Below are 6418 nucleotides of genomic sequence, written 5' to 3' on the forward strand. Positions count from 1 at the left end.
GCCAGTGTCTTAAAGGGGGGCATAGCTCTCAGCTTTTACTTAGAACAGCATGCCACATATGGCCTTCAACTTTGGGTTTACATGTTACCCTGAGGCAAGAGACTCAAGAGTACATCAGATGAGAATGGAAAATCTTTCTGTGGTCTCCTGTGCTGGAGCCACAGCTTCCCCAGTATCTAAAATGTACTTGCACTGCCCTCTCCTGGTTGGATGGAAAAACAGCTGAAAGGAAAGAGGAATATCAGTTTTTGTGTTGCCTGCTCTTTGACCATTCTGAATTTAATAAAAATGGAAACTAACAAATGATCAAAAGAGAAAAAACAGGGAGACCATCAATAATTCTTACGTGTGACTCTTCAGTGCAAATATGAACCCATACAAAACAAATTCTTTAAAAAAGGACCCCAGTGATAGACTGAAGTCATTTGATCAGTGGGGTTGTCCCAGGGCTCTCTGTGATTACCAGTGCTCACTGGAGTCCTGGCTAGGCTTGTCTCAGGGCCTATAAAATGTAAGGTAGGACTCAACAGAGTGTGGGGATGTCAATGTTGCATTGGTTGTCATCCGTTTATACACTCCATCACCTGGTGCTCTCTGGAGTACCCCAATGGCAGATAAAAGGCTGGTACCAGGCTAACGTGTAACAACAGAAGTAGCTGGAGATTCATGCAAAACGGTCTGTGTTTCATTACAAAACACTCCAGCATTTCTCCAGTGTTTATCGACCAAGTTCACGGCCATGATAAAACCTAGACGTTGTAAATCTGCTCAACTCCTTGCACTTGCTTCAGAATTGTAACCATTAAAAGTGTTTTGGATACCGGTGTGTCCTGGCCTCATGGGCCATATTGCTTGGGTTTGCAATGTGGCTGTGCTCCTCACGGCATGACCTTACTTACACAGGTCCCCAAATTTCAGGGTCCTCAGTTTCCACATTTGGAAAATGGTGATCATAAGAGTATGTCTTGGTTTAGTGGATTAAATAGGATACAGCTAATATTTTTAGATTGGTGACTAGCACACAGTAAATGTTCTATAAATGTTGGTGGGAAATGTTATTCTACAGTCAAAAGAGGGGGAGCTGTGGTTAAAAAGCTCCATTCAGAGGAGGCATAAAAATAATTCCTTGACATTAACACGTCTGGTATTCAGACAGTAGGATTACACTGATTTCAATACACTCTATGGCTCTTTGGTGCTCTCTACAGATCTGCCTGTGTCAGAGGAGGTCATCGTGAGGCCTGCTGCCTGACCTGCGAACTGCCCCTGAGCAGCTGGAGGTTCCTCGCCCCCTCCTGTCCTTGGAATGTAAGTTCTGCCCACCGTTCCCGCTCTAGAAGCTGTCTCAAGGACACAGCCTTGAGAGAGTCGCTGTTAAGGTCTCTGTGTAAACCTTTAAGGCTCTCGTGGGCAGGTATGGAGATCTACTGCCTAGCAGCCCCCTGAGACAAGCCTCCAATGTCAGAGCCCTTGCTTATTAAAACCACCTCCTCCCCATCTGGAGTGATCTGCTTCTGTCTTCAGTCACTTCTTGCCCTCTTTGTACAGGGGCCAGTGTCAAATTTCACCCAGAGAACTCCCAAGTTTGTGAACCAACTGCCTTATATATCTTTTTCCTGACTGAGACCCACAAACACAAATGGACATTGTTGGCTGCCGCTGTTTTGAAGCTGAGTTAAATTCTTCATTAAAATGTCTTCCCATCATGTATTGACCAGACAGCTCAAAATGTCACACATGATTTGACTTTATCACAAGTTAATGGGAAGTTTTGTTATAGAGCTATACCTTTTAGCTTATGATATACAGAAAGAGAAAGCTTACTCTTCAGATGGAAGGAAAAACACACATTCAAATGGCCAGTGATAAGTACTCCTCAAGGACCTCACTCACTACAGAGGAGTAATGGGGCAGCTCCCGTATTTGCTTTCCTCTCAACTATCATCATTCTAGTAGTTTTGACAAAGATGACTTGGCACACGGTCCTCCCACATATCACATGTGTACCTTTGCTCTTGAATCTATTGGCACAAATTAAACAGGGAGAGGGAATTCTGGCAATTCTTCATTTCAGAAATAAAAGGGATAGTTGTGGGCTAGGTAGGATGGCCATGTTAGAATACTATGTCAGGGGGCACCTGGCAGCTAGTAATGGGATTATGAGAATGAGATGGTACAAAGAGAAAGGAAGGTGGACTTAAAAATAGGACCTGCTACCTCTGATTGCCTGAGGATGAACTGCTATTATGTTTCTGGAATAAAGCCCAAAACTTCTCAGACCAAGTGGTATAGCCAAGGTACTTGGACAAACTCTTCCAGGACAGCTGGGAAAATTCTACAGGCGAAGAAAGAGAATTTATGATAGCTGGGAGGGTGCGATTGGGTTTAGAGTGCTTTGGAGCCTCTAAGGACAAAGCCCAAAGTGTTTGGCATGAAACAGCAGGGCTTCATCATGGGACCCAGCTAAGGACCGTGGCGTCATCCCTGCATTCCTCACCATCGCACAGTCCAAGCTACAGCCGTGCCGAATCGCTGTGCTTCCTGAGCACAGCTGTCTCTTTTTCTGTTGGGCCTTTTCACAAGTGGGTCCTTCTACCTGGAATGATTTTCTCCTTATTTTCCTGATTGGCTCGAATTCATCCTTCAGCTCTCTTATTTATCACTTCCACTAAGAAGCATTGTAACACTCCTCTCCTCCATGACCAGGCTAGTCTTTCCTTGTGCTTCCATAGCATCCTATGCTTACCTCTAAAATTAGCTTTTTACATCTTAATTACATGTTTATTTGTAAATCTCCCTCCTTATGGACAGTTGCTGGGTCTTATTCATCATTGTAGTCCCATGTCTTGTACAATACCTAACCTGAAATATGTTCTCAATATACGAGGTCTGTCAATTAAGTTTAGGAACTTGTTGCAACGACATTACTAACCTTTTTTTGATATCAGAGGGATTATTCATTATGAACTTGTAACAACTAGATAAACAATTAACCAAGTTTACTATTTGTAAGTGCTGAAAAGACTGCATGAAAAAGTTAGATGACCTGAACTTTTTGCCAAAAGTTCATGGCTCTTGCATCACGACAATGCACCAGCTCCCAGGGAGCTGTCTGTGACAGAGTCTTTAGCCAGTAAAAAAATAACTGTATTGGAACACCCTCTTACTCACCTGATCTGGCCCCCAATGACTTCTTTCTTTCCCCAGAGATAAAGGAAATATTGAAAGGAAGACATTTTGATGACATTCAGGACATCAAGTGTAATATGACGACAGCTCTGATGGCCATTCCAGATAAAGAGTTCCAAAACTGCTTTGAAGGGTGGACTAGGTGCTGGCATCGGTGCATAGCTTCCCAAGGGGAATCTTTGAAGGTGACCATTGTGATATTCAGCAATGAGGTATGTAGCACTTCTTCTAGGATGAGTTCGCAAACTTAATTGTCTGAACTTATATATTTTTAATAATTGAAAGGACTGTCTTACTTTCCCCAGGAATAATGCAGAACTTCTACTTGAGCAGTGCATTTGCTGGTTATCTTTAGCTTAGGGATGAGGTCACCCTTCGGGCATTTTGTAAGGAAAGGTCAAGACTTTAAAAGCCCTGAAGTCAACAGACACCCTAGAATTCATTTATTTATTTTATTTTTTATTTTTAAGGATCTCCACCAATGTGTAATTCATCATTATTTGTGTACAACCACTGCCCTGAAGCAAGCTGACATTTAGCTTTAAATACAAACCAGTGATATACTAACATGTTATATTCTGAAAATACTTGCTCCAAATACATATAGCTGAATGCAGAGTTAGCTGCAATACAAAGGACTTTGATTCATTCACTGGTATTTGAATCGAGTTAGAGGACATTCACATTCATTGTCCCTTTACTCTCCCAACAGCCCCTTACAGGTTAGGATTGTATTTTACAGTCTCATGGAGAAGGAAATTATGATTGCTTTACAGTTTTCCCAGGCTTATTCAGTAAATAAGTTGACAACCCTAAATATTTTTAACTAGAAGCTTGCATCTGAACTCAAGAGTTGTATATGCAACCACTTCTCAACATGGATGCCTAAGGAATCTTAAACTTGAACAGAAACTTGACATTTCTGTTATGGGTTGAATTGTGTGCCCCCCAAAAGTTATGTTGAAGTCCTAACCCCCGCCAGTACCTGTGAATATGACCTTACTTGGAAATAAGAGTTTGCATATGCAATCAAGTGAAGTGAGGTCATTAAGGTGGGTCCTAATCCAATTTGACTGCTGTCTTTATGTAGAAGACGTAGACACACACAGAGAGGATGCCATGTGATGACAGAGGCAGAGATTGGGAATGATGCAGTGGCAAGCCCAGAAATGGCCCCAGAAGCTAGGAAGAGGCAAGGAAGGATTCTGTCAGTCTCAGAGGGAGCACGGTCCTGTTGACACCTTCATTTCAGACGTCTAGCTTCCAGAACTGTGACAGAATAGATTTCTGCTGTTTTAAACCACCCATTTGTGGGACTCTGTTACGGCAGCCTTAGAAAACTAATACAATATCTAAAGGTCTCTGAAATCAGTATGCTACATTTTCTATTTACATAAGTGACCAAAAAAATCCAGTGCGACATAAATGACAAAACTACGGAATTTTTGAAAAATTAGTGAACACACTCAATACACTAACAACGTATTTGCGTTGCCCTAAATTAACCACCATAAATACTTTAACAATTGAAATACTTAGACTAATGTGAAGTGACCAATAGATTCCAAAATGGAAGAGTAGAAAGAAAGAAGAGGCAGGAGGACAACTGTCATAATTTATCAAGATAAGAGTGCTATTAAAACAACATGAACAAACACCACAGGTAAGTGTAAAGCTGAGTGGTTCCAGGTCACATAGAATTATCTGAAGATTTGTGCTAGTTGGGGGAAACCCTCACAGTATTCCTCCACTTTATTTGAGAAAGTCATCTGGATTCCCTTTCTGGAAACAAAATCATCTCAAATCTCTGGACTTAAAAAAAAAAAAAAAAAAAAGTTAGGATTAGTTATTGGAATTTTAGCAAATTTAGCAATGATACTTTACAGTGAAAGAGTGCTTTTTTCAGTCTAGTGGCAAGCAACATTATACATTTATATTAAAGTTTGTAATAATAGTGGTGCCGATAAAAATAAGAGGCACAAACACCTTATGGGGTAAACATAATCACCCTCACGTAGGAGTCTGTCCCTGGTGGAGGGCGACGATGGCCAGTGAGTTGATTCAGGTCTATGAAAACACAGAGGAAATAACACATTAGATTATAAACAACAGCAAATGCTGCTGATTCCTTTTGATTGATGCCCTATAGCATTAATGAGAAACTTAGGGTGCTAACGAAGGGTCAAAACTAAATGTAACAACCAGAGCATCTCTTACATAGTTTATAATGAGGACTCTTTCGCAGTAGGAGAGTAATGCAGCTAAAGAGCACACTCAAGATCTGACAGGTTTACTGAACTTCCAAAATAGTAGAATACTCTACCAAGGCAAATCTGTAATGTTAAACTCGGCATCCTGGTGAGGAAAGCTTGGGACCCTGAAACATGAGATGGGGATGTTCGAATGGGTATCCCAAAGTCTGGGACTCTCCAGAATCCCCTGAATTCTTGGAGCTACAGAGATGGCTCATTCCTCCTCACTAGGAGCTAGTACTTTCCCCACGTGAGACCACTCCTCCAGGAGGCAGGACCTGTCCCCACCTTTCTCCTGGATGCTGGTAACTTTGGTTAAATCCCAGAACAGCCCAGCTGAATTCACGTTGAGTCTGATAAAGAAGAAAGATTATACCCGAAAGCAGTTGTAAAAAGTAACTAGCATGTATTAACAGGAGCCAGGGGAGTACCAGTGGGATTAGATTTTGAGGGTGTTTGATCAAGCAAAGAATGTTCGACTGGGTAAGAAAGAACTCCTCATCCCCAGAGGATGTGGAAGGTGAGTCCTTGGTTACAAGAAAAGTCCTAAAACATGACATCTACCGCAAACAATTATGTTATTAAGCATTTTGCCAAAAACTTCTTTGGGGGGAAAACAAGGTCACATTTTTGGATATACAATGTAAAATCTGGGAAAACAGAGGGATACATAGCCATTATGAGCCTGGACTTTGGAACCAGATTGTTGGGGTTTAAATTCCAGCTTTTCCACTTGCTAGGTACATGACCCTGGGTGTTTCTTATGGTCTGTGCTTTACTTCCCTCATCTTTAAAATGAGTTCTTATGATGAGGATTAAATGAGCTAATATTTGAAAAACACTGCTCAGAACACTGCCAGGCATACATTAAGCAGTATATAAATGCTTTTTAAGTAAAATAGAATATAATTGAACTTCCATTATAATATTACTTCCAAAGACTTACCTTTTTGACCTTCACCAAAGAAAAAAAGATT

Source organism: Rhinolophus sinicus, linkage group LG12 (genome assembly GCF_036562045.2).
Source record: "Rhinolophus sinicus isolate RSC01 linkage group LG12, ASM3656204v1, whole genome shotgun sequence".
In the NCBI taxonomy this organism is placed as follows: domain Eukaryota; kingdom Metazoa; phylum Chordata; class Mammalia; order Chiroptera; family Rhinolophidae; genus Rhinolophus; species Rhinolophus sinicus.